This window comes from Cupressus sempervirens, chromosome 5, assembly GCF_028749045.1.
Source record: "Cupressus sempervirens isolate cs-2001-9-10 chromosome 5, ASM2874904v1, whole genome shotgun sequence".
NCBI classification, from domain to species: Eukaryota; Viridiplantae; Streptophyta; class Pinopsida; order Cupressales; family Cupressaceae; genus Cupressus; species Cupressus sempervirens.
The window spans coordinates 141,864,456-141,872,664 of NC_143122.1; the positions used below are offsets into that span (position 1 = coordinate 141,864,456).

The 8,209-nt window shown below is 34.4% G+C and overlaps 1 pseudogene; it reads left to right on the forward strand.

Moving 5' to 3' along the window:
* The first annotated feature begins 5,974 nt into the window (after window positions 1–5,974).
* On the forward strand, window positions 5,975–6,823 carry LOC149554895 (UDP-N-acetylglucosamine diphosphorylase 2 pseudogene; annotated as a pseudogene).
* Window positions 6,824–8,209: the final 1,386 nt, after the last annotated feature.

An 8,209-nucleotide genomic window follows, 5' to 3' on the forward strand; every position in this document is an offset into this window, starting at 1 on the left:
AATGCAAGTAGGGCGCTCTACATAGGGAGGAGGCAGTCCATATTGAAGTTAACTGGATGAAATTGCAGCAAAATGAAGAATGTGTGAACAAGAATTGAAGGAAAAGCACAGGATGTGGAAAGCCTTCAAAGGATTTTGTCCCACATTTTTTATGTGGTAAAGGTTTTATGTCTTTAAATACAAAAATACACCAAACATGAGAAGTCTTAAAGACAAGAGCTTTTGTGAAAGCCAAGCTCACGTGTGGGGCTTAGTGATGAGGATGTGCACAAGTGGATGCCAGCCGGTGGGTTGCCTAGGAGAAAATTTTAAACAAACATCCAACTGAATATGTTGATGTGGAAAGGTCAAGACTGATGCACCATATCATGACACATGGCTAGAATCTACGATGGGCAATTGCCTACATTAAGAAGTTGCTTGGAGGTTAAATAATGCAGGCAAGTGCCAGAATGCCACGTGGTAGCGGGCCCAGCTGGTAGTGATGTGGTTGATGCATCTAGGGTGATGACATGATAGTCTAATGGCACTTAAGTAGCCAATGAGAGGTTGCCACATGGTGTGCCTAGTGGACCAACTAGAGGGTGCCTCGTGGTGCCCAATGGTAGGTGTGTGTGTAGAGGTCAGCCAATCAGATATCACCATGTGTCACAAAAGTTAAATGAGTTTGACTCAAAGTTGTAGGGTGAGGGAAGAAAGTAAAAAATTATTTAAAAATTAGTTTTAAATGTTTTTTCAAAAGGGGACGTACAATTATTTTTAAATCTAAAAAGACATATCCATAGTCTAAACATTAGGATATTTTAAAAATTTTAATTATCAAAGTTGCAGACTAGAGCTTTTAATACAGGGCATATTTTTTCAAACTGAGATTTAAGGGGTTTCAGAAAGGAAAATATAGCGATACAATATATCACTAGAATCAAGAGAAGACAAACTCTCTGATTATTAGGTTAGTGTTTGCACAGAAATTCACTGGTTCGAGTTATATCTAGAAATGTAAAATTTGGGCCTTCTCAATGAAATGGGCCAAAATTGAAAATGCAGTTACAGGCTTGATAAAACATGGTAAGAATGCAGTTGGTGTCAATTTTGGTCACCTTTATTTAGTTTAGACCCAAAAATTTACTAGCATTTCATGATGCAGTTCAGATTTTTGGTGACATAAAAGTTTTCATCATTCATCAGAGATATTTTTTAGGTTAGTTACAAAATAATGATGAAAATCATATTAGATCAAATGGGTAGAAAGATGAAAGAGGTTTGGCCACTGCAAAGGATGGAATTTCAAGTGGATAGATGTCATTCTCAAATTAGATCTGGGAATTCATCCTCTTCTATATCTTTCTTTCTTTCATCCATTGTAAGGGTTCCATTTTTTCCATTGTGAGACCATTGTTGGTTGAAAATTTTAGTTTTTTTCTATGAGACCACTTTGTTGGATCCAGAACTCTAATTCCACCTTCATTCTTTAACATATTTTCTCTTGTATGATAGCAGTAGGAAAGATAATTTAGCTAGTTTAGATCTATTAGGTGTTTTTCATTTTTTGATTTCATGCATTTGAATGTATTTTTTCAAAGAAATGAATATGAATGAGCCAAAATTTCTTTAGATTCATTCTAATTCTCATCTCTAATCTCAGTAATTTGTAGTCTTATGTGGTCTAGGAAAAAATAACTGAGACCCATTTGCATCACTTTAAGGTTGTATGTCAGATATGTTTTGTTGTTGGAACAAAGAGTCAAGTAAATGCTTGATGTGTTTGACAGGATTACTGATTATTTGAGAAGGATAATTCATAAGAATGAGGTTTTTATGAACACCGATGTCTAATTCAGAAGGTGATAGGATAGATCTAATATTTGGATGATGAAATATGTCATAGATATCATAGATGTGTGTATTTAATTCATGTAATTGCCCAATAGATAAGGCACTGATCAATTATAGGATCACTTGTTCATGCTGTTGCATATTTGGAGTTGTGCTGATATTCAATATCATTAATCAAACATCTTTCCCTTTCATGTTGAAGAACTAAAAAGGATGCCCTCACTCATCTTATGAATTCCATTATCTTGCACTTAGCTATTGTAGATCTATGTTATTTCATGAGTCATTAGGAGAAATAAGGGTTAAATCTATTATAGTAGATTCAAGAATATGTTTAGCACTGGTACCATATAGATTGAATCTAAGGTTCACCCACCTAGGTTTTGCAAAGCCTCAAGTAGAAGAAGGGTCTAGCCTTATAGTTAGCTTGGTGTCTAAAAGGATATGTTAAGGATGGGAGTTAGCTACCCCTAGATGTGTCTTGTTCTCATTGGGATGGTTTGAAACTTGTAACATTTCAAAACACCAACAAAATGGTGACTCTGCTTGGGACTCTATGAAGGAATTCATTGTTTAAAAGTACTAGAATCTCTGGTGTACATAGCATTTTCAGAATCTGTATAATAGACAAACCTTAAGAATTTGAAGAAAGATTCAATACAATAAGTAAGAATTTGCTACAACAGCAGGGTTGTAAGGTGCTTTCCATTTCTTTGCTGAAGATTCATGTCTCCTAGTAAGTTTTTATTCCATTTGTAGTAGTAACTTTGAGGTTGAGTGTAAATTGTGTTGATCAAAGTATTCATCTTCAATCAATTCAGCCGGATTTTGTTTTCAAAGTATTGTTGTAAAATCAGAGACAAGAATGAACATAAAGTATGTGTTCCCTTTTCCAAGTTTGTAAATCTACAAGGTGGTTTGATGGTTTGCATTTTTTCTACATCTGAAGGTCTAGTTCAGACTTGCCAAGTGACAAATTATGTTTTATTTCTCACAAAGTGTTAGTGGCAAATCTCAAATCTCTATACCAATTTGTTCCTAGTTGATCTCATTCTAATAGTTTTGAAGGATTTTTAGTTGTATGGGCAGATCTAAAACTTTTGATAGTGTCTTGAAAAGGAAGTTTAAATTCTTGATAAGCTTTAAAATTTTGTTTGCAATCTGCTATTATAAAACATACAATTGTAAAAAGTAGATAAGTGATTTCTTTATCCTCTCTTAAGGAGATGGTAGCTCCACAAAGTTTCACCAGTGGTGTAAAGGATTTTTAGTCTTGCACCTATGCAAAATTAGAAAATCAAAATCTTGCATCAACACTTGAGATATTTTGGTTTTCATGTTTTCTTTTCATGGAAGTCAAATGTTAAAAACATGGTTGCCTCTATTTAGTGATTTTCAACACTAGAAGGAAGAGGTAGAAGTTTTACTTTATGATGGAGTCAGATCTTAGATCTGAGTTTAGTTTGCCAAATTTTGAAAGTTTAGAAACTGTGTAACAACATTGTTATGTTGAATAAACTGATCTACAAAAAGATTGTTAGTGTTATAAGAATTGAAGTAGGAAGTACTCAAGGTCTAAATACTAAACAATATTATTTATGGTTTAAATCAGTAATTAGCAAGATGCATTTTCATTGTAGACCTTAAGAGTCTTCCTTTCCTAGTGTTTTCTTTGATGTTCTAGTGATTGATTCAGTCAATTGGCTGGAACCTATAAGATTGCGATTTTTTTTGCAAATTGAAAGATTCATTGAGGAGATGGAAAATGATAATTATAGAATTAATGACATATCTCCTAATGATAATAATGAGTGTGCTTAAATTCAAGCTAGTAATGAATATAATGAATCCATAGAGAAAGATAATTTGTCTTGTGAATGTGAAGAGAAGGATTCAAATGTTAATGAATCAGGTAATTGCAATCAGCATAAGGAAGATGGATATGAAAGTGAAAATAAACTTGGTTATAGGAAATATGAAGTTGATGAATTATGTAAAATTAGTAGAGGTAGTGATTTCCATGATAAGAATGAATGTCATAATAATGCTGGTTTTCAAGGTTTATTCTGACATTCAGTTAGATGAAGAAAATGATTGTGATCAACATAGTTTAGATCAACACTTTCATAATGAGTTTTCATGCTTGGTAACTAATCACTTTTTTGAAGAATGTGAAGAGGTTTTAGTGAAAGATAAATCTGATTTAGTGAATGACATGACTACAAGTAGGCAAAAATTAGATTTCACATACTCTTTGTAGCTAGAGACACAAGGTGAGTTGCAAGTTTTTGGTACATGCAACTTGGTGAATGGCATAGAATATGAAGTTTTTGTGTTTCCAATCAGCATGCATGAATCCTTGTTGGATTTTGATTCTCAATTCAGTTTGTGCAATCATCAACATGCTGATGTTTTTTCTCATAGTGAGCATGATGATGAAATAGTCTTTGAGTTTTACAGGCACTATGAGAATGATGACAATTTTGTTTTGCCTAATGAAGTTATTGAAAGTGCTGATGTGTTGGGTGAAACAAAGGAGAATTAAAATTAAAATTTACCTGATGAGAATGTCAATGAAAATCAAGTATATGATAGAGGTAAAAATTTTTTTTGAAGTTCTGTGGCTTGAGGCCATCATTTGTACATAGTAGCAGTAGTTTTCTTGCTTTCAATAAAGTTGTTTGAGAGAAGTTTTTGTTGTTTTGGGAATGATTTTCTTCTTCCAGAGATTTGAATCCTTTGCATTCCTACAAGAGACATGCATCATCGGATAGAGCCACTGTTGGGACTCAAAATCAAAGCCCTAATTTTGAGTACCATTGAAAAATAAATCCCTATAAGCACTTTTGATGCATATGTACCCGACTGTCCATTTGAGGCCCATGAGGTGTTTAATGTTTCTAACACCTTACATTTAGTATGTCTACTCATTCCATGAAGATAAATTGCCATTCCAAACCATTTCGTGAGGTCTCGTTCTGAGCATTTGTCAAATCTACATTTTTGACTGACAAATAATGACAAGAGGCGATAGGAGGCTATGTTTGCAATTGAAAATCTCACACCCAGTAAAATTTTATGACTTGTTGCTTTGGGAGTTATTAGTGTCCATACCAGAGAACCTATGTGTTAGATTTTGAGTCATGTCAAATCTGTTTTACTAGGTTTTGAATCCCTCACAGTTGGTCATTTATTGATGTCATGCTGATATAAATTGTTTTGAATTCTAGGAGGATCTGTTGGACTTGTTATAAATTTGATCTAGTTGACCAAAATGATAAATTTCCTTTTGTGCTACATTGTAGAGGTCAGAGACATGCTATGTTTCAATTTTTAGCTGACGATGAATCCATTTGATCAGTTTTCAAACACTATTCCAAATGCAATTTCTAACTTTTACTAGTGTCAAGAAGTAAAAATTTGTCATTACCCCTATTCATGATGTCATATCTTGAGATTCATGATAGGTGAGATTGAATAGATTATACCACTATGTTGTAATCTTAAAATATTTTAAGTGTGCTAATTTTCAAGTCTTGACGAATCCGTCTACACACTTTCCCTAGTCAATTCTGTTTGCAAAAAATGTTTTTCTGCCATTGTTTCAATCTACAAAATTTGAGTAGCCCACTTTGACCACTTGTCGAGTGTGCCCAGTTATTTTTCATGAGCCCAATTCCTAGATTTATATTGTCCTCATTATAGTGAACAAATGCCCCAATCAAAGGATCTTCTAGCACTAGAATGACAATTGGCTGTAAAAGGCAAAAATGAGTTTTTAAGGATAATTCAATGCTTGATTTTGATTTGAGTTAGTTTAAAGATCTTAGTGGATCAATTACGAGAATTCAGTTGTTTAGAAATGAATTTTTTTTTAGTTAGACCCACTTTGGGGTCCAACTAAATTGATTAGATTGCCAGGACTATGTTTGAGATAGATATGTTGCAAGTTTTGGGTCGAGAGATTTTTGAACTCCTCAAGAGATAGATAAAGGGAATGTTATGTACAGCTCATTGATGGGTGTCTATTGTAATGCAAAAAATTGGCAGAAGGCACTAGAGTTATATGAATAAATCAAGAGAGAAATATTTGTTCTGATAGTTTCTACATATATTGCACTTATTACATCTTTGTGTGATGGAGGTAAACTGCACAAATGTGTTGAAATTCTTGAGGAAATGAAACTATTGTAGGCTTTGGTGGAGCAGCTCAAGGATTTTTGTCAAGAACAACCCTTGGCATTGTGGAAGGAGCTCAATCCGTAAGAGTGCTAGCTTTTGATCAATGACCTTAAGAGTCTGGATCTTTCCCGTGTTGATCGAATTATCAAACAATCTTTTCTTTTGTAAGATTAGCCTATAACAAATCCAGAACCAGTTCCAGAGGCAAGTGTCACCACTACTTTGGAAAGAACAATAGAAGAAATAGAAAGATGGTGGAAAATGGGAATGAAGGGCATTTGTGAGGGCAAGCTCACAATTGTGCTTTTTCCTGGAGGCCAAGGTACTGAATTAGGAAGTTTAGAGCCAAAGGGATGCTTCACCATAGGCCTTCCTTTTGGTTAATCTCTCTTCCAACTTCAAGTAGAGCACATTTTAATATGTTCAAAGACTTGCAGCTTAGTCTGCACCTGATGGTGCAGGTTGATATATTAGAGTACTCTGTTATATTATGACAAGTCCATTTACACATGATGCAACACATAAATTCTTTGAGACTCAAAAATATTTTGGCTCAGAGTCTGAACAAGTAACCTTTTTTCAGTAAGGTACATTACCTTGTATTTCAAAGGTGGGTATAACTATTATGGAAACCCCATATTAGATCCTAGGGGCTCCAAATGGTAATGGAGGAGTTTATGCAGCATTGAAGTCCTAAAAATTTTTGGAGGATACGGCTATGAAAGGCATCAAATACATTGATTGTTATGGATTCGATAATGCTTTTTGTAGGGAGGTTCATTGGTGGACTACTGATGCTAAGTAGGAGGTTGTTTGAAAAGTAAGGGGTGGCATCATATAAAAAAATCTCCACCCATAGCACCCGCATGAAAAGCCAATGAAATAACATTCATGCTGATTTTAGAGGTGGTATCCTATAGATTTTTGAAGAGGCGCAAAGATATATTGACAAACCAAAGCCTTGAAGTAAGAATGAAGAAATAGTATCTTGTAATAACACCAAGATAAAGTGAATGTAGGTAGGGAGCTCTACACAGGGAGGAGGTAGTCCATATTGAAGTTAACTAGATGAAATTGCAACAAAACAAAGAATGCTTGAATAGAAATTGAAGGAAACGTGTAGGATGTAGAAAGCCTTCAAAGGCTTTTGTCCCACATTTGTTATGCAGTAAAGGTTTTATGTCTTTAAATACAACAATACACCAAACATGAGATGTCTTAAAGACAAAGGCTTTTGTGAGCACCAAGCTCACACATGGGGCCCAATGATGACAAAGCGCATAGTTGGATGCTAGCTAGTGGGTTACTTGGGAGAAAATTTTAAATGAATATGCAACTCAATATGCTAACATGGAGAGATCAAGACCGATGCACCATATCATGACCCTTGGCCAAAATCTATGGTGGGTGCTTGCCTGAATTATGAAGTTTCTCAGAGGTTAAATAATGTGGGCAAGCACCAAGCTCGGGTGGCAGTGACATGGTGGGTGCATCCAAGGTGATGACATGGCAGTCTAGTGGCACTCATGTACCTAATGAGAGGTTTCCATGTGGTGTTCTTAGTGGCAGGTGTGGGTGCAGAGTTCAACCAATTAGATACTACCACGTATCACAGAAGTCAGAGGGGTTTGACCCAAAATTTTAAGGTGAGGGTAGAAAGTAAAAAATGATTTCAAATTTGGTTTTAAATGTCTTTTAAAAAGGGCATGTATAATGATTTTTAAATCTAAAAGGACATATCCTATAGTTTAAACATTAGGATATTTTAAATTTTTTAATTATCAAAGTTGCAGACAAGAGCTTTTCACAAGGGGGCATATTTTTTCAAGCTGAGATTTAAGGGGTTTTCGTGAGGAAAATATAGAAATATTATATATCACTAGAATCAAGAGAAGATGAACTTTTTGATTATGAGGTTATTTTTTGCACAAGAACTCACTGCTTCGAGTTATAGCTAGAAATGTAAAATTTGGGCCTTCTTAGTGAAATTGACCAAAATTGAAAATGCAGTTACAAGCTTAATAAAACATGGTAAGAATGTAGTTCAGGTCAATTTTGGTCACCTTTATTTAGTTTAAACCAAAAAAAATTCTAGCATTTCATGATATAGTTTATATTTTTGGTGACATAAAAGTTTTCATCATTCAACATAGATATTTTTCAGGTTAGTTATAGAATAATGATGAAAACC